This window comes from Lonchura striata, chromosome 1 (assembly GCF_050655825.1).
Source record: "Lonchura striata isolate lonStrDom1 chromosome 1, ASM5065582v1, whole genome shotgun sequence".
NCBI classification, from domain to species: Eukaryota; Metazoa; Chordata; class Aves; order Passeriformes; family Estrildidae; genus Lonchura; species Lonchura striata.
This window is the reverse complement of record NC_140703.1, coordinates 105,978,536-105,999,405: the sequence shown is the minus strand read 5'-3', so window position 1 is coordinate 105,999,405 and position 20,870 is coordinate 105,978,536. Positions and strand designations below refer to the sequence as shown.

Below are 20,870 nucleotides of genomic sequence, written 5' to 3'. Positions count from 1 at the left end.
CATAGTAATGTGTGCTTGGCACAAGTCAGCTCCTTCAAGTTGAAGCTACTCAATAAGGCCCAACATTAATTTAAGGGCAACATTCCATTTGTCAATAAAGGTCACAAGATTTGATCATTCTGCATCTGCACATTTGTTTGGGAAAAAAATTAATTTTCTCAGTGAAAAAACAAAGAATATTTTAATCATTAGCAGCATTGCCCTGGTAATAAAAATGTGATGCTTTTCACCTAACCTCATCCCCAGCTGAGAAATTTATTTTAGTTCCTCCTAGGGATGCAATAAGTTCTTTATTGTAAAAAAAACTATGAATCTTAAATTGATTATATGAACCAGAAGGATTGCTGTGAGCTTCTAGTTTGCACTAAAACTCAGAAGCTGAGAAAAGATCATTTGGACCATTACATGACTTTAACAAAGTAGAACAGACCAAACTGAAGGGGAAAAATCTATCCTGATCTTCAAGTTTGCCTGTGAAGAGCCCTGAAATTATAGCATACTGCAGCAAAAGATGCCTTTCTTCTTGAAATTACTGCAAGCTGACCTTATTAAGAATATAAGAAACACTTCAGAAAAAAAAGTCACTCCACAAAATAATAACACACAGTACAGAAAATTAGGGGGAAAAAACAGTTACAATCACATTCTAACCACATTTTCTTCTTTGATACAACAAATAACTTCCATTTTCAACAATGGGAGTTACATACAACAAATGGAAAATAGGCCCCAGTCTGCTCAGAAATTGGTGTGAATGGAAAACACAGATTACAGGCAACAATAAAATATATTTCTACTGATAGCTCACTTTTCTTCTGTTGTTCTCATTCAGAGTCAGGGAATATGTCCATGTATCTCTTTCCTCTTCTTTCTTTTTGGGACATATTTTCCAATTTTTATATATTGAAATTCAAACTCAAAACATTTGGTGCCTTGAAAATTCTGATCTTGAAGAATTTTTGGATAGAAGGTGGAAAGTGTGTGTTTTTTACAGTGAAGCAGTGAAAAAGCATTGAGGAAATAGTCAAAGTCATTATCAGAATACTTCAGCTTACTGTTTATGCTTCCAGAAGCAAACATATAAAATGAAAGCAAAGTGTCTTGATACAATGTAGCAACAATTTCAACAAAACTTTCATCAAATATTTTAATTCCATTTAAAAATTCTACATGCAGGTTCACAGCATTAGGCAGCACTATCATGCATAGAGTTTATAATGTGTTCTAAAGGGGTACAATTGAAATAAAAATCTACAGAATATCCTTGGATCTTTCCTGTTCCAGAGAGAGAACCCTGCAGTCAGAAACATGTCATCTTTCTCCCTAGGGAGATTTCAAAGTCTGGACAGAGCAACTCAGAAAAAAAGGCAGCTCTTTATGGATGACTGTATGTAAGCCAAGCTCTCCCCTGTGCTTGCTTGAGTTCTTTTATTATTGTGGTTTTTTTTTTATCTGAAGCACAGCTATCCCCAGAAGTCACTTCACAGCATAGTCAAGGAGACATCTACTCCCCATGTCAGAAATCCCCAGTTCCTCTGCTCTGATGAAGTTGAAGCTTTGTCTCTGCACAGTAAATATCAGATGAGACACACCAGAGCCCAGCTAGCAGAGCTGAGACTTCTTTCTGACCTAAAAAGACATAATTTTTCTAATGTGAATACAATTTTTACTTTTTCCCTAGTCCTATACCTGTTTCATCTTTGCATGTAGCCAATTAGCCATCTCAAGTCTAATGAACACCTTTCCAAGTCTTTGAATAAAATTCCTTTTGTTTTAAATTTTTAAAAAATAAATAATTTAAATTGCAAAAAAATTTGAAAATATTCCAATTCATTTTAGGATTTTTTTCAGAAGCAACCTGAAATGTTGAACCCCAAGTCAATATTATAGTGTCTTGGAGTGTGTTATTTTTAATGACTTAAAATTAAAAGTACCAAAAATCTCACAAGATTTAACCTTTTGCTTCTCATCAAAACATTCAGACATTTCCTGCCTTGTATGGTGTTAGACTAGACTGAACAGTCAAATCTTTTCTGATCACACTTTCCACCCTGCACTATTCCATGTCATCTTGTTATGACATGCCTGTGACCAATAATGTGATGAGGGAAAAAGGAGAAAGAATTAATCAGCTAACAGGACAAATTAGTACAGAATAAGTGAAAAGTACATAGAGAAATCTGTAACAGAACAAAAATAATTAAAGAGAAGGCTTTTTGGAAAGTTAGACATGAAGAACAATTTCTAATTCTGAAATTTTCCTGTTTCAACATTTCATTTCTACTCCCTTGGGGCTGTCCACACAATTGCTTAGAAACCATACTTATTTATGCATAACTTGGATCTTAGTTCAATAAATCAAAATTATTTTATTCCAGTCATAACCATTTAATATAATGGATGAAACTATTCCAAACGCCTGTTCAGAGAAATATAAGAAAAATTATTTGTCACTTATGCTTTTGCCATCAACTTGAAAAGAGCTATGAGGGCTTTTGAAATTTTATGACTGCCTTTAAAAAGATGGCATTAGTGAGCCCATATATCACACATAAATTGTTACCCCAATCATCTTCTAAGGTGAAGTTTTGAATATAGCTCCAAACTGGGATTTACAATAAAGTCTGCACATTACAGAGATTAGTGGAGTAGAAAATAATGAGGAAGACACTTGCCCTTACAGAAGGTTTTCAATTGCATGGCAAAGTGGCTTGATGCATTGGAAAAAACTTTTGAAATATCACCAAGTGCAGAAGGCAGATCCCACTGAATGTGGGAACTAGACAGGAACTTAGAGGTGATACATGGGAGTTGTCAGACTGAGTATTGTGAAGGGTTGCTTCAGGCCCTGAAACCAAAAAGAGGGGACATCACACACTAGAGCAGGGATTTTGCTGCTCTACAGGGAGTTGGCCAGTTGGGAATATTATGGGTCAGTTGTCCAAAATTATATGGAGCACATTCTAAGATAGGGATAAAACCCAAAAAGGCTTGAGAGAAAAGCTTGTGTTATAAGCCTTAAGGTCTCAAAATATATCTTATGAATGACAAAAAAGAGAAGAGGAGGATGAAACAAAGAACAGACCTGGTAGAGAGTAACAAATATGTTGACTAGAGTAAAGGTCAGACAAATGAAGTAAGATCTTATTTGCTGGCACCAAGAGGTAATTAACAGAACAGTTTCTCTTCATAATGAGATGTGGTCATTTGCATATTATATCTTGAAATTAGAAGTGTGCTGAACAGCCAAGGTGGTGCTTTCTAGTCTTGGCAATCACACTTGAACAGGAAAAGCAGAACTGACTGTCATGGTTTAACTCCAGATGACAACTAAGCAGCACACATCTCCTCATCCACTCTTCTCCAGTGGGATGGGGGAGAGAACCAGAAGGGTAGTAGTGAGGAAACTCATGGGTCAAAATAAAGACATTTTAAATAAGCAAAAGACACTTGTGCAAGTAAAGAAAAACAAGGTTTTCACTCCCTACTTCCCATGAGCATGCAAATATAAAGACCTCTTCAAGAAAGTAGGGCTCCATCACTCATAGGAGTGGCTTGTGAAGGCAAACACCATCACCAAAAATATCCCTCCCCACTTCCTTCTTCTTCTTCTTCTTCCAGTTGTATATGCTAAGCATGACATCACAGGATAAAAAATATCTCTTTAGTTACTGGGAGTCAATCCCATCTGTGTCCCCTCTCTGACCCTCTTTCCCTTCCTCTTTCAGGACAAGACTCCTCTGACCACATGAACCATCTGCTTGAGCTGCACCACATTTCTGCCTGTAAAGAGAGCTGATGTGTAGACTACCACGATGTGTAGTCTCAACAGCTGGGTTTGATTCAATGAATTCCATGCCTTGTGACATCTAGGTTATGTTTTTAGATTTGTCTTCAAACACTGCCCCAGGGCCGGGGGAGTGCAAATACCACTGGCACAAAATAACACAGGGAAGGAAGAGTAATTCTAAAACACCCTTATAACAAATAATTACCCCAGCCATACCTGTTTTTATTTAGGAATACTGATTTCCTGCTTACCTTTCCTAAAAGAAAGAGTGAGAAGTTCTAATCTGGCTCCTCTGTGATGGCAAATTTGGCTTGCACATAGGTACCTCTGTTTCTACATCAAAGAATAATAATGATTTTTACTTTTTTAAACCAGAACTATGCAAACAAATGTTCACAGTCATATGTAGCATTTGTCCAAGAGCCAAGTATATTAGCACCCTCATCCTGTGACCTTCAGTGAAAATGAAAATGCTCACCACCTTACAACAGATGCCAATCAGCTCAGCAATACCCACACCATTTTTATCACATTACTACATTAAACATGGAGTAGCATTTAGTAGAAACAGAAATTTTGTGAGGAGTGTTTAAGTTGAAGCTGGGGGGTTATTTTTAAAAACAATAAAAATGCCAGTGATCCAAGGATACAAAGATATGTGGCACGATGCCCATGTCTCAGCCAAGGAAACAGGAACAGATGACACCAAATATGCTCTAGGCTGTTAGTTAGAGGAGCATGCCAACAGTGCAATGTGTTACTACACAGGAAGCCTGAGTTCAGAAGCAACAAGAGCTTGTTGAAACTGCAGCTGAAATGGTGTTCTGCAGAAAATAGCTTTTTCACAAAGCAGACTTAAAAAAACACACACAAAAAAAAAGGCACCACAATTTTAATTTAAAATACATTAGGGGAAAAAATCTGTTTCTATACAGAAAATAAATAGGTTTTGATGGTTTGCCAAAAATGAAAGGGATGGCTGAGTGTTGCATTTATTTGCTTCCTGGCTTGGAGATTTTTTTTGTCAGTGATGCTACAGGAATTCAAAATGTTATCATTTTTCTGCTTTTTATTTTTGCTAAGTTTCTGCCCTGGAAATTTGCTTTCATCACCCTTCAACAGGATGCAGTTAATTTTCAAACAGCTGTAGCAACATTCACCTGGGTGGCTCTTTTCTCCTGTTACTGAATATGACAGGACTACACAGCATTTAAGCCAGCAACAGCACCAAAGGCAAAATGCTGCGTATTGTTTTTCTTCAAACTTGCAATCATGGACAATTCCACATGGAATTACAAACAAAGCAGTCTTTAATTAACTACCATTGAAATATACCCTCCTCCCATGAGCTGCTTTCAGAACAACAAAGTAAAAAAAGCTCCAAAACTGCATTTTCATGCTATTTTATAAACCTGCCTTTCAGAAATGGTGCACCTCCTGCCTCTAGGTATAGATTGTGTTTTCTGGGTCTTGTAAAACATTCTGCCATTCCCAATTCCTCCAGAGGAGTGGCAGCTTGCAGCACCTTTATAAAAGCTGGCAAGATGAATTTAGCCCCTGGAGTCTGTGAGCTGAGCTGGCTGGAGCCGGGCACACGGGGTGGGGAACAGGCAAGGGCAGCAGCTCAGGCCATGCACTCACAAGAGATGCATCAGCTCAGCCACAGCCACACGCCTGTGCCTAACGCATGGGGGTTGGCACATGCACAGGCTTCTCTGCTTCAGTCTGTGAAGAAAGCCCTGAAAAGAAGAGATGTGGGTTGCAAAACCCAGCCTGATCCTACTGTCATCCCATCTATAGGTCTCCAGCTCCTGGGGTGGCTTTGCAGGGCAGCTGTAGGGCAGTTTATTTGAAAACTGTTGTCTGAGAGTGATGATCCCCCCATCACACAGCCCCCTGATTATCAGGCTAGCCCAGAGATCCGAGGCTTTGAGGGGAGGAATATCAGGAGATGGCAAAGATTTCCAAAAGAGGCTCTTACCCCAGATATGTTGGTTCAGCTCTCTTTATTCTGTGTTGTCCATGTGGAGAGCGGGGCAAAAGAGAACAAACAGGAAATGTCAGGGGTCTGTATAGACTTTGGACAGGGTGGGTTTCCCTGGCTCTCCACCAACCCCATTGGGGCAGGAAGGAGGGGTCCAGGGTTATCTGATCAGAGTCACAGGGTCCCGGGGAAGGGGGCACAGAGTGCCCATGAGCTCGCTGTAACATGAGAGTTTGTTTAATTGTATGGTAGCATTTGTTGTGCCTGCTGTGGAAATAACAAAGACACATTTAGATTAGGAGGCTGCATTTTCTTAAAATAAATTTATTAATGATACTGATTTCATAACCCTCATAGTATGATAAAAGTTAAGCACTTACTGGCCTAAGTGCAGATGATAGAAAATTAATTTGTACAAAACATGGATGGTGCAACTAAGCAACAGTTGTATCTAGTTAATATTCACACTGAAACATCAGAAATAAGATACTAAAAAAGCTTTTTGACTTTCAAAGGCAATTTAGGGGAGAAAAAAATCATTGCAAAATCAATCTGTTTTCAGTGTCTGATTAAGTTACCATTTCCAGGGGCAGCATTTTCAAGATTAAACTTTAAAATGCCATCAGGAGCCCAGTCACAACAGACATATGATCCCAGGATTGTAGCTTCCCTGCCCCAGTAAGGGCTTTAAATCACCAGTGTGTAGATTTCCTGTAGGATGCTAAGTGATAAGGAGCATTAAGGAAAGGCTTAGGCAGTTTGGGGTCAGTTGCCTGCTCTTCCAGGAGAAATTGCTTGAACCTCTGTGGTACCTTTTGACTGTGCCTAGGGCTACCTTGCAATCCTTTGCAATACCAAGTATCCTTCTTTTGATCCATTAAGTCTATGGGCTCCTAAAATGGCCTCTATATTTAGGTTGACTCCTCCAGGATTGGGGATGCCAGGCACTCACAGCTCCTCTGCTGCTCCTGAGACAAGTGGCAATCTGCAGTGAAACAACAATCTGTGGTGATCCTTCTATGGAAGGATTCAAATAATGGACTTTTCCAGTGTAATCAGATGATGGGAAATTTTTTTGTGTCCTTCTGTGATGTTATCAGGCATTAGATGAAGATACAACTGAAAACTGACTGAGCTTTTAAGCTGAGAATGTGGAGCTCTGAATTCTCACAAATATAGTTATTGCATATTTATAAGATAGCTTTAAAGAGTGAGTCAACAAAATCTATCCCTGGTGTGCTTATTATAATGGACTGATTTTTAAAAATGGGTTGAGAGACAACCTGAGGACTGGAAAGTGTATTGTATAGAAATGAATAGGTCTGTTTAGACAAGTAGATACAAGGTGCATTTGTGGTGATTTCCTTCTATTTGGGCCCAGGCAGGTTTTCTTTCCACAAAGAGGCCTATATTCTTTTATTCTCTGCATCATTCAAGTAGTCGTGAACCCAACTTGTCCTTAGTATTGTGTGACAGCCTGCTGAGGAAATGGCCCCAAAATAATGAGGGATGGGATTCAGTGAAATATTGTTCATATTTTTACTGCCACACAGATCTACACAAAGACTCCACAATAGCAGCAGCATTCTGCTGATCTACTGATTTTCTTCTGTGTAGACCCCGCAGAGGCACAATAACAAGAGCAGAATAATGAAGAAGCCATATAAAGCTTTGTGACTGTGCTTGTTCTGACTGTTTCTTTAAATAAGACAGACCATGAGAACATAATGTGTCCATACAGTGAGGCATTTCATCTCCTCACGAAAAATAATTCATGAAGGGAGCACTTCAAATCTATTAAAATATTCCCACTTCCTCTTCCACCAGCTTCCATTAAGAATAGCAAGAAAGGTTAAAGATTTAATGGATGTTGAGGTTGAACTTGCTGTCCTTTTCAGACCCTCCTGGCCAGAGCCAATGGCCACCACTCACACTGTGCATTACCACTGCCTGAATAAGCTTCCTATGTTTTGCCTGATTTTTTGATAAACAAAGACTTTCAGTCTCTAAGGCTCTGCAGCTCAAGGCAAGATCTTGTTTTCAATAGCAAAAATATACCTTGATTTATTCTCCTCTTTTAAAAGTTGTATTTCCAGATTTTGCAGAACTGGGTAAAGCTCTCAGGAATACACCTGCACTGAATAGAGGTATTCTTCCATCTCTCACCAAGGCATCAGATTCCATTGGAATGTGACTTTTTTGATGCTGACAAAAATGTCAGTATTTTCAGGACTCTGAACATTTAGATATGGAATTTAAAAGCTGGATATCACACCAGTGAGCTCAGGCTCCACAGGACTCAACAAACTGCTGTCACATTATCTGAGTCACCCTGGGAGGTCACTGCCACAGAATAAGGAGTATAGCAGCTCCCAGAGCCCCGTTCAGGGCAGCGTTTTCTGGACTTTAAAATTCATGGTAATTCAATCTGGAGCAAATCCCAAAAGCAGAAATCTTCCTATTATTCCCTAAAAATGCATCAAAGAAGAGACACATCTATAAGGCATTTAGATTTTATAAATTGGCATCTTTCAACAAAGGCATGCTTTGTCAGGAAATTCCTGGCCAGCTCTAATCAGGAATGCATCTGGGAACCAAACATTTTGTCAGATGTATGGGCAAGATGGATTTAGCCAAGAAAGGAAAGGGATGTGATCACTGATCCAGAAGATCAAAGGACATGGAAAATCAGAAGAGGATAGAACCAGCCAGGAAAATTCTTTACTTGCAATTAAAGTAGTTTAACACCAGATCTGATGAGAAGCACCGTGTTTAGCGGTGAAAATCACAGTTCTGGACAAAAGGGGCTGCATTACTGGGAGCAGAGAAATAAGCAACCATAATCACAGTGCACAACTGATAACACACTTTGGGGTCAGAGGCAATGGGGAAAAAGTAGGGACTGGGACCTCTCCTTTTCTACTTCCAATTCAGTGATTAAATACCAGCACATGAGAGTATTTATCCTCAAGAAACTTAAGTTTGTTTTCAAATAAAGTTTCAAATAAACAAACCAGACTCTGTGGGTCCTGGGGAGCAGCCACAGTTCAGCTGGACAGTAAATTTAATTTCTCAAAAGTAGTGTTGTTAAAAAATTAGAAAAACAGAAGCTGAGATCCCCAGAGCACATTTACAAGAAGGCAGTGTCAACAGGCAATAGTTCTATAATTCCTCAGAGCAGGGGCATTTTGAACTATATGTCCTATTTTTCCCGCCACTAAATGGTTATGAAATCTGGCATAAGGCTGAAGATGCAATTTCAAACCCCCTCAAGCAAAGAAGGAACTGAACTTGGCTAGGTTACTGCCTGCTTGGGTGCCTGTCTGGGTCACTGCCCTACTAGCCAAGTTATTGTACAACAGAGAGAATTTTGGTCTTTACTGCTCCAGTGGCATCCCAGCTCTGGGGCTTCAGCCATCCTCTCAATAAATTTGGCTCCAAAACAACAATCTTCCCCAGCACTCACTCCACCTGCCCCACACCACCAGTTCCACACTATACTTTCACTCAGTACCTCCCTGCTCCCTCTGCCTGAACCCAAACCACACCCAGAAGCTGGTTACAGCAGTCTCTACCCTGGAGATAAACCCTTCCGTGGAAGTACTTACCTGAGCCAAATATTTCCATGCAGATGTTAATTGACAGAAACCAGTCACTATAAACCAGTGACACTGTCATCAATTCACAGACTAGAGAATAGCAGTCTGTAATTCTCCCCATCCCACTTGGATTACCAGCCAAACACTAGGAAGAGGGGAGAGAAAAAAAAACTTTATTTAAGAGAAAATAGTTCTTGCTTAAATGTTTTCCCACATGGAACATCTGATGCATCAGAACTGCTAACACATCTGCAAGTTAAAATTGTTTCCTCTAAAATGTAAACATAGAATTTTCTGTCTAAATTGATCATTTAGTCATCAGATGCTATGAAGGCTTGAGGGAGCATACAGAGATAGGGATGTAGTGTGCATTTTTCTTACTTTTACCCCCTAATCTTCAGATTTATGCAAAGTCTTTCATTACATGCTCTGTAGCTGGAATGTCCAGTCTCTGAAGTGCAAGGAGTAGTCTATTTTTCAACTAGCAATTTAGCAATTCTGATGCTTCAGGATCTTCTCATTATTTTCCAGTACCAAGTCTCTTGTTTTGAGACCTCTGTGACAAAGGGAGCTTTGTTCTGAACAGGATATGCATAATTGTAATATGTGTGTACAGTAAACCAGTAGCTGCAGAGTCTGTGCCATTGGAGAGGCAGGGATTTACACAAGCTTTTTGTGAAACCAGAATGAAGGAAGAATTTCACTGTAGAAATAAAGCTGAACCTGCACAGCCATGCAGGATTCAATTGAGTCTTGGAAGAGAAATGCCTCATGAATATTTGTAATTAAGAGAGTGCAGTATGAGTCCTCTAGACATTGTGGTCGCATAATCTGAGCTGGACCCAGTTTGAGGAAGTAAGTACATACTCACTTGCTGCCTCCTGGAAATTACTGTCTCTGAGAGACAGAGTAAAATCAATTATTCACATCTCCTCTGCCACTGTTACCCACACTGCTACCAGCAGACATGGAAAACAGAGAAGGTTAGAGCTTCATTTTAACAGATTCCTATAGACTACCTTTGTCTGTCACTGGATAGAAAAGTTTTAAAAAAGAAAAACCACTCTTCTACTTTCAAAAACAGACAATTAATGTTTAATGCATCCTCATGATGTCCTGTTTCCATTTATCACACCTCCTTTCAACAACACTGCACTTCCTTTAACCCATGCAATTGTCACTTGAGCCAGTCTGGGGAACAAATATGTTAACAGTTTGTTAATTGTGGTTAATTCCTTATAGGTGTTCAATATCAAGCCACAGACCCTTTTCTGAATGCAAGGGGGTTTGTTACTCATCTGTGTACTGCACCTATGGCCTGGCCAAACACTGGCACTGGCAGTGAGCTGAGAATGAAACATTATTGGAGACTCATCTCTTCTGTTCCCGTCAGCAACATTTCTGTCCCAGTTCTTCCAATTCCTATTAGCACCCATCATCCTGTCACCTCCTAGACTTCACTTCTCCAGGGGGCTGATAAAAGCAAGGGAAGTCATAACAGGGATAAGACTTTTGAAGCAGATCTCTAACAATGAGGACAGGTATTGAGACACCAAAGATTAACCAACCACACATAAAATAAATGCTACCTGGAAGAAAGGAAATGAGCATAAGAGGTGTGATGGGGAGTGTGGGAGATGCAGCACAGACAGCTGTCTGCTGATGTTCTAATTGCAGCTCTCCCTGGCCTCTTCCAGGGGGAGAAGACACAAGGTCTGACAGTGCACACCATCAATGTTTCAGAGAGAAGGAAAACTGTGTAAGACAGTGCCAAGCAGAGACACAATCCATCCCTGGAAAGCCTGTGCCTGAAAAACAGTGTACAGGTGTTTCTCAGCAGAGCTGGGGCCTCTTGTGGGTCTGCAAAGGGTGTCTGAGAAACTGCTGGGAGAAGTAATGGCTCCTTGTTTCATCTGTCATGGGTCACCAAAGGGAGCTAAGCTGTGCACAAAGCCAACTCCCAAAGCACACAGTCTGGGACGAGGCTCCCTCCAGCTTCCAGCACGTCAAAGGAAACCATCACATAGGGAGAGAAGGAGCCACCAGACCCTTGCTGCTGCCAAGCTGGGGTGGCCCTTCCTGCAGTCTCTCCTCTGATGGCAGCCACTGCAGCCAGCCCTGCCCAGGGACATGCCAGATGTGCCCAAGCAGGAGCAGAGGTGCCAGGGGGCTCTGGGAGCTCAGGTGCAGCAGCCAGGGCTGTCCAGCCCAGAGCTGCTCAGCAGGAGAGGCTCAACCAGGGCTGTACCCAGCACCTGCAATCAAACCTGCTGCAGTCACCTTTCAGCACACATGAAAGGAAGCCAGTGCTGCTGACATTTGCTTATTCACAGCTGGAGGAGTTTGATCAAAAGACAAGAAATGCTGTTTAGTTTTGCTTTCTATTCCCTTCAGTGATATTCTTCTTACTTTAAAAATATATGTCATTGCAAAGATTTATATTTAATACTTTTCTTGTCAGAGATGGAAGGAGAAATGAACTGCTGAGAAGCAAGAAACTTCTTCTTGGGGATGGGGATTTATCCAGGAATGAAGAATTTGGGGACTAGGTCCATTATGAACTACTTTAACTAGACCTGAAGCCACTGCTCTGCTCACTCAGTGCAGGGTTCACTCCATGCACCAGACTTTTTTCTACAAGACTGTGGGGAAGAATTAGTTCCGATTTCAGAGGAAACCATTTGAAGGGGAAGAAGGAAAAATGTTCAATCTGTCTTTAAACAAATTTACCAGGAGAACTGTTTCAGTAGAAGGACATTGGATATTTCTCCTGTATACTACCTGAGAACCATTACTTACCATTGGTCTGCTGCTAATGAAATACATGTAGCAGTGCATTAAACTAGCAGTGATTTTAAGAAATATGTCAATAAAAGTAAACTTTTTTAATTTCTGCTATGCACCTGAAGATCCACTCCAGTTCTTCCTTTCACCCTTGAGATTAATTATGGCACAGCATGTAACAAAGTATGTCCCACCCAGCAAAGACTGCTAGAGGACATACTATAGCTTGCTTTTCTTTGTTTATATCTTTCCATTCATTCCACTTGCAAACATTTTTGCAAACTTTTTCCCATTTTGGATTTCATCTCAACTCTACACTCATGAGACAATGTATCAGTCCCTCCTGGTAATTTCATTTCAGTTTCATCCACATTTATGAGAACATGGTGTGGAGGAGATTATCCAGAAATCTCCGGCTCTCACCTCGGGCAAGGCTGGTCATGTTTGTCACAGCCTACCTGTGAAGCCCAGCTAAGCCTCTCCTGGCTCTTCAGAACAGCACAGTTCCTCAGGTACACTGATGCCCAACGACATCTGTGGTCTATTTCAGACACTTCTGCCCTAAAACATATTTCCCACCAGCCTTGTTTTGACTCACACATACAAGTTTGCTACTGAGCCAATGCTCTCTGGCAGCACAATACCCAGAAACAGATAGTGCAAGCAATAAAAGAGTTATGGAAGCCTTCAGAAGAGAAGCTTTGGAAAAAAGATCCACAGATATTGTACATTTTACAGAACTGATGAAGGTTATGTCTTTTAGTGAGATACCTTAGACTTAAAATGCAGACTGGGTAACCTTCTGAGGTCCCTGTCTGGTTATTATGAATATAGTATCTACCAAGCAGGATTCTCTCTGCAGGATTGTTGCAAATTTTATTTTATTATGCTTCTGGTCTAGTTTAATAGACAACTTGCATCTACAAAAACATGTATGAAAAAACTCAAAGTGGCTAGGGCTCATAAAATTAAAAAGCTGCAGTGTCATGGTTTCCTTCTGATCCTCAGCAGCAGCACATACTGAGTGACAAAGCAAAAAAATTAATGGGAGAATTAATCTGTACATCCATTTAAAAATGCAAACAAATCTCAGTCTTGCTTTGGGTCATCCTGCCTTTTCTTATGGACTATTGCCACCAAGATGCTGATTCTTTCCATCTGCTTGTGTAAAAAGAAAAAAAAAAAGTTGTAATGTGGTATTAAAAACCACCACAAACTGGGTCATTTACTGAACAGGAAGGGAAAAAGCACATCTCGTTCCCTGAGGATGCTGCATAGGTATGTGACCTGCTTTGCTCAGCCAGCTTTTACAAAACACTGAGTGACACCCCTTCTCTTCTCCGGGCCATCCAGAGGACTTTTATCTCTGCAATTCTCCCCTGCTGCAGTGGGAATAAAAGCAACTGAGTGGCTCAGAGTCAGAATCCAAAGCTGAGATGGGCAAAGCACAGCCTAAAGCAACTTCACCTCTGCTTGCCTTCTGCCTCTGTGAACGCAGCCATCAAAGCAGCCCAAACACGGCCACCCGGCGGTGGCGGTGGCACAGAGTGGCATGTGTGGCTCTGAACCCAACAAGAATGTGTCATCCCAGGGACTAAATGAAAGGAAAACAGGGAAAAGATGCTCATCATCCTGCAGACTTGTGTTCCCTGAGCACTCAGCCACCTGCTTCTGGGGTCTCCCAGAGAGCCCTTGGGTTTCTGCTTTGGGGCTTTTTCTTGTGGAAAGGTGACTCAAAAGTAAAATGAGGGCAGTGTGGGAAGGACCACATGCTGAATCAGCCCTGGCCATCTCCTTCATCTGGGCTCTTCTATCAGCTTTTTGGTCTCTCCTGTCAGCTTCTTAGTGTCTCCTGGACACATCCAGACCCTCAGAGGGAGGAGAGCTCAAACCCCTTGTTTTCCACCAACTCCTGGGGCAGTTCTTCCTCCAGGAGGAGAAAGGCAGAGAAAGCTGAATCCCAACAATCCAGGGAAAAGGAGCTGCTGCCAAGAGTCCATGGGGAAGCAGGGGACAGAAGAGGTACCTCTCCCATTACACCAGCTCTGTCTCCTCACTATCAGTATCACCTTTCTCCTCTCCCGGCACCCTGCTCTCACCAGGGGAAAAGAGCATGAAAGAATTTGAAGCATAGCATGCTGACTACCTTGGGAAACATGAATCAAAACAAAAAAAATGGGGGATTTCCCCACTCTCAGGGAAAATTCAGCCTCTCCCTGGAGAATTGAGGCCAAGAGAAAGGAGTAGGGCTGGGAGCAAGTAGGAGAGATTTGGACACAGCCAGAGAAACACAGAGAAGTGAGTAAAACCACACCACTTTCCTTCAGCTAAAATCTTCTCCTGACCAGCAAATGTCCCCAGGATCCAGGGAACAGAGCGTGGGTGTATCCTGGCTGCTGCACTGCCCTGCAGAGAGCAGGGAGCTCCCAGTGATTACACGTCTCTTGCCAGAGCAACAAGGAGCCGCGATGGTGAGACACCGCTGCTCCTTCTAATGGACACCCACCTTGAACTGCACCTGCCCTCTGCTTCTGCTGGGGCTTAGAGCTGCTTGTGGATGCTGTACCAGCCTGGGCATCATCAGAGCACAGCTCACAAAATTCCTGCAGGAGGGCTGGCTTGCTCTGCTGGCAAATTGTCATTGCATTGCAAGATTAAACTCTGAGTCTTTCTCTGGCCTTTCCTTGGCTCAGCTCCCGATCTTTTATCAGTGCTTCAGTCTACAAGAATTACATGCTTGTGACCAGTATAAGATTGCAGATTCAAAGTCTACATTTCCCCCTTTTTCCTCTGTTCTTATTTTTCTGTATTCTTTATGCAAAGTAAAGTTTTATTTCTATTCTCCATCATTTAGCCAGACAGTATTAATTGCCCTGTTCTTCAGAATAAGTGACAGCCAGAAATAAAACTACCACCTTGCTATTTCACTTGTGTTAAGACTTTAACACAGAACAGACCAGTGATTGAATCTTGTCTAGTATTAAACCCTCTCTTTATTTCTAGAAGCTTTCAACTTCTACTTCTCCACCATTCTTTTTTTCTCTTTACTGTTTTCTTCTTTTGTTTCCTTCACAAATTCAGGAATTCATCAGTCTCCCAAATCCATGAGAAACTTGTATCAGTCAGCACTGGAGCCTTGCAGAGTGTGAAGAGCAAGCACCACCAGAGCCACACACTACTGTACCTTAATGCCAAGTTCTCTAGAGCCTGCAAGACCTGCCCACCTCAGTCTAGAGCCAGGGCACTGCAGGTGTGAATCATCCAGGCCTTTGGCCAGCCCATCTGGGTCTTACACACACACATCCCCCTCAAACCAGCATCTCAGATCTCAGAAATAATGCATCTTCAGGTTCCCAGAATCCTCCTCAGTGAAGCACAGAAGACCAGAGAACCCCAAGGGCACATGAGAATTCCCAGTCCTCAGCTTCACTAGGGCACTAAGCTGCAGTGGCCCAGGGACTCGGGCATTTCCAAGCACCACTTGCCAAAGTCCAACAGGCTTCTACTAGAAGCTGCCATGAACAAAATGAGAATTTATGATGGTACCTATATTCCCCATCTTTGGTCATTTGGAAAAATGCTACACTGGAAGATTTGTTACTAGACTTTCTTCTAACCAGTAACTCTTGTGTTTTGCTCTCACTTATTTTTCCTCTGACTCTTTCATGTATCCAGAGTCCCCTCTAACAGTAGACAAAGTAGGCTTTCAATGGCCCAGCAGATTGCTGGATATCTCATCAGGCATATGGTCCATAGATACACTTCGGCTTTGCATTTCTTCTGCTTCTACAGCCTTCCTGCTTTAGAGGAGGATCAGAGTCCATTGGTTGGCAGGAGTACTTACAGGGACTTCTCCCACCTGCAGCCCTCTCAGACCCAGCTGATTCCAAAATGCCTTCTGAAATCTCTCATGATATTTCCAGCCTCTCTTACCCCTGACCTGAAATACCAACTGATGATCCCAACTGTACACAAAGTCTTCAAATCCCCAGTGGTTTTGCCCTGCAAAATCCATCCTTTTGTCACTGCAAGATTTTTTTTTACCTGTATTTCTTCAAAGCAAATGTAAGTTGTTCCTTTCAATTTTTCATTGGGACAGCAACCATATGGGTGTGTCATGGATGGAGCACCTGCATGACCATTATAGGATTTCCTGTAATACCCCAGTTATCCTCCCACCAGACATTACAGTAGAATGTTCTCCAGGGCAATATCTTAGCTGCAGTATTTATTTTAGATCTGTCATTTTCTTTTTTCAATCCCAGCCATGAAACTGGAACTAAGTATAATAAAGATTATTTCAATGCCACTGAAAGAGCCCAATTCTGCTCGTACATGCACATTTCTGCACATGCTGCAATGCAGAGCCCACAGCACTTGGAACACAAAGACACTCCGTGGGTACAATCCAGGTTAGATCAGCAGCTCCCACACAGTGCCCAGCACATCAGCCCCCAGCCACAGTGCTCTGAGGAAGGGAAGCTCTCAGACTGTGTTTGTAGACACTGATGAGTATAAACCAATATTGAAGAATTAAACATTCACAGTGTCCCATACAAAACAGACTGAGGAATGCACTTCCTTACCCTCTTGCATCTCCTTTGTTACTTTTAACTAAGAACTACAACAGTTAAATAGAAATCCTATGGGACATGCTGGGTTGGAAACTCACCTGGTTTTTGTGCTTCTTGTGCCACCCACTGGAATGGGGTGAAAACAAGAGTGAAAAAAAAACATTCAGGAGATTTCAAATCCAGCACATTTTACTATGTCTCATGCATTAAAATAACAATAGTTTGAAATATGCTCTAACTTAGAAGCTGGAGTTATTTTAGTCAGTTCTCATTAATTCAAAATATCTGAAAAGAAGAACCCAAGTTTGATAATCTCCTGACCAAGTGCCTGTAAGACACTAAAGCAGTTTATCTTTCAGGACAAAGTCAAAGACAGCTCTATGATGTATCAGTATTGGTGAATTCTCTAGACTCTAATGACACTGTACAGAGTGCAGATAATACCTAATTTAACATAGTCCATCCACCTCCAGCCACTGGCAGGTGAGAAAAGTAGGTCTGGTGAAGCTCTTAATCTTATGTGAACAAGGAGGTTACTCAACTATGGGACTACAAGTTCTTGTCTAGTCAGGCAAAATGAAGGCTGAGGAAGAATATGCCTCTCTCCAAATACCTCTTGGGCATATATTCCAAGGGAGTATAGCCTCTAGGGTGGTGTTCACAGTGATTAATAAACTATTATAAAATTATTAAGGAATTAATTTAAGCTGAAGACCCAGGAAAATATGAGTGTCACAGCACGGATCAAAGCCCTCCAGTGGGATAGAAAATGACAGCTTTCCTTTTTTTCATAAAAAAGAGCTTGAACCATATCTGTTATATGATAGGTTGTTTGTAACAGTGAGGCATCACACACAGGAACACAGCCTCACATCTCTGCATTTTCACTGAGGAGCTGTATCTATCTCCTAGAAAGACTGCAAAAAACAGGAAGAGCTCAGTGTGACAGCACCATTAAAAAAGCAGCATCTGGGTTTTGGTCATGGCTTTTTTTACCCTAAAAATGAGTGTGGGACAAAATACAACAGAACCTGTATTTGAGACTCTCTCTAATATAATCTCCAAAAGGCCATTTGGAGTAACTAGCCATTTAAAGTACCCATTAGGCTTCCAGCGCAATTTTATTTGACTTTTTAATGAAAGAACAATGTGTATAAAGCAAGTTGTTTCAGCTGATAACTTGTGTGACTGCTTAACACAACCCTCTACATAACCTACCCAGATGATTGTCCAAAATGTAAATTTCCTTGCAGAGATATATGTCTCAAGTGCATTTTCTGATTTTGAAGTTTCTTTTTGCAAAGTCTGAATACTTACATTTTTTAGTAAACACATCAGGTAAGATGTTTCAAATACCTAACCAGGAAACCAGTTATTCCCAGAGATTAAAAAAAAATAGTTAGTGATTACTGAATATATATTCCTCTTACTCATAGAAAACGTAAGGAACTATATAAAGTTTTTTTAGTCTTTAAAGATAACATATTAGACATTGCTGGAAACCATTGTTGTTCCTTTCCTACATTTGGGGAATCATTAGGACTTTAATAGATCTTTTTCTAGTTCCTACTGTACTACAAAGAGAGTTTTATGTGTTTGTGTGTGTGTGTTTATTATGACACAAAAATGCAATAAGTATTCATAATAAAAAAATACAGCTGAAGCAGCTGCATCTTCTTCTTTGCCAGAAAGTTTGCCACTTACTTAAACCATGTGGGGAGCAAGGAATACATACTTGAGGTGCAGAAGGACGAAATGCAGGGCCTCCAGCACCTTCCCAGCCACAGATTCCACAGGAGCTAAACCTACCTTTGAATGAATAACTTTCAATACATTACTTTCCAGACTGAAAATTAGATCTCTTTTTTCCCCTCAGGGATTATTTGGGTGTATTAACTTATCCACCATCACACAGAGATGCCACACAAAAACCAAATGCTGTAGGCAGGAAGCATCTCCACTTCATAGATGCTTGACAACAACCATAAACTACAGTAACAGGTATCACCACGATTTACTGACTGTAATTAAATGCCAGGGCAAGTGCTCCAGTATATTTGTCATGTGTCCCATCACCCAAATGAAGGGTCACACTGGCTGCATGCCACTGAAGCTCTGTCTGCCTCACCTTGCAGTGTGAGGGCAGCAAACTGATGGTACTGGGGGCCTGATAGCCACACTACAGGTGTTTGTAGGAGGGTTCATCTCGTCAGGCATCATAGTCATATAGACTGAGCACACCTGAGCCAGCAGAGACATTCCCTATGCCAGTGGAAATCAGGAATCCATGTTCTGGAACTTCTCCCAGGTGCAAACTGCAGCACAGCAAGGCACAAATTGGAATATTTGCTTCAGAAACACTCTGCTTCTCCAAAATTAAATACTAATGTAAGCCCACTCTAAAGCTCTTTCTCCCCAAAAGTGCTCATCCCCAAAGTAACTGAACTGCTCTTACTGAATAAATTTATTCAATAGGAGCACTAAATTTCACTGTCTGAACCAAAATACAGATTCACACCAATCCACCTTCATACATTTGTCTTCTGAGCTCAAGTTAAATGAAAAAATTGGGAAAACCTAGAAGGACCCAAATCTTAAAGTCCTTGTTACACTATAGATCTGCCTCTCAGTTAATCTTATCAGGATCATTTCATTTAACATGTAGCCCTGCCACTGCTGCCAAACTAGGTAAGTATGTAGATTAATTCAAATGAAGAAATGTGGGAGCACGCTGTACATGTGACTCATCCACATGCATAATTAGAGATATTAGGCTAATAAATGTTATTTTGAAATATATAAAATAACTGTAAAAACAGTTTTTAAACCTTCAGCTGAGAATGGTTATTAAAATTAAAGAAAAAGAAGTCGAGGGAGGCTCTATTGTTCATTTCAAGCTCCTTAGAAAAGAAAAACATCAATTCATTCACCTGAATCTGTTTTCAGCCTATTTGTTTCAGCAGCTCAGGTCAGCAATCTCTCCCTCAGAAGTAAGCTCAGAAGATTCCTCGGGAGCTCTTTTGATAAAGGCCTGTCCTGTGCAATGGGAAAGCTCTGTCAGCTCCCACATGTGACAGTGCTGTCACACAATGTTCTCTATTTTCTTCATGCACGTAAGATCTTGTGTTGCTGAGACCAGTCACGGATGCCAGTACCTCAAGAAGAGGAAAAAAACACATAACACTTTACCTCAAGCAGCCTAGAACATGCTGGGGTTGTTTCATCATCATCATCATCACAATCATCATAATTTTTGCTGTTGTTGTTGCCATTATTAAATTCAACCATGGCTGTCAAATAAAAGGAATTGCAGGAAGATTTTGGGCACTCTTTAAGAAATAAAATTACATTGCTCATTCTGCTGCTTAAGCTTGCTGTCGAATAGAGTGGGATTTTAGGAAGTGCTACAGTGACCATCTAGAACAGCATGTTTAAAATGTATTTCAGCAGATCCCAGAGTCAAGAAACCACAGGCTAACACTGAGTGACTTGAAAAGATAGAGAGCCTTGCCAGGAGGGAGACCCTGAGTTCACCTGCCAACACATGCACCTGCCAAGAATAATAGAAACGATAATAAAAATAAAAATGCAAAAACATGAAAGTTACACTGTGTTGACAGGGCTTCGGTAAAATTTCAAACAGAGGGGCTCTATCACTAAGTCTTCCCACTGAGCAACATTTATAGTTATTACTTTCTTGCTGCTGGCAGCAAGCCTTTATAGACGTTTTGAGAATACATCCAATATAGGAAGTGGCCTGTTGTTTTTTCTTTCTTCCAGCTACATTATTGATATTTCAGGAGAGTAATTGAACTTCTCAGCACCAACTTGTTTTCTCCATGAACTACTATCCCCTGTAGATACACATTTTTTCAGGGCATATGTTAAAGTAACTATAAATCCTATGCCTAAATGGAACTTGTATTTTATCAGCTTTTGTAGAAGAAAAAATGGTACCCTGGCTGTAAAATGTGACAGCATTTAAACTGTGCTGTATTTCATCCCTTTCTCAAATATACACACTCTCACAAACATTTCATTAAAGTCTTTCTTTAAAAAAGAGGTTAAAAAAACACATATAGTCACCAAATCATTGTTCCACCCCACTCCTGCCAACAGTTTTCCTCAATTTGCTATTA

General features: G+C 40.9%; 1 long non-coding RNA gene across 1 annotated transcript in view; it reads right to left on the bottom strand.

Moving 5' to 3' along the window:
• LOC146768806 (uncharacterized) overlaps window positions 1-20,870 on the bottom strand; it is a 35,865-nt gene extending 14,995 nt beyond the window's left edge. The window contains exon 1 of the long non-coding RNA XR_014956798.1: window positions 1-20,870. This exon is cut by the window's left edge and continues 9,575 nt beyond it. This is a non-coding gene — a long non-coding RNA (uncharacterized LOC146768806).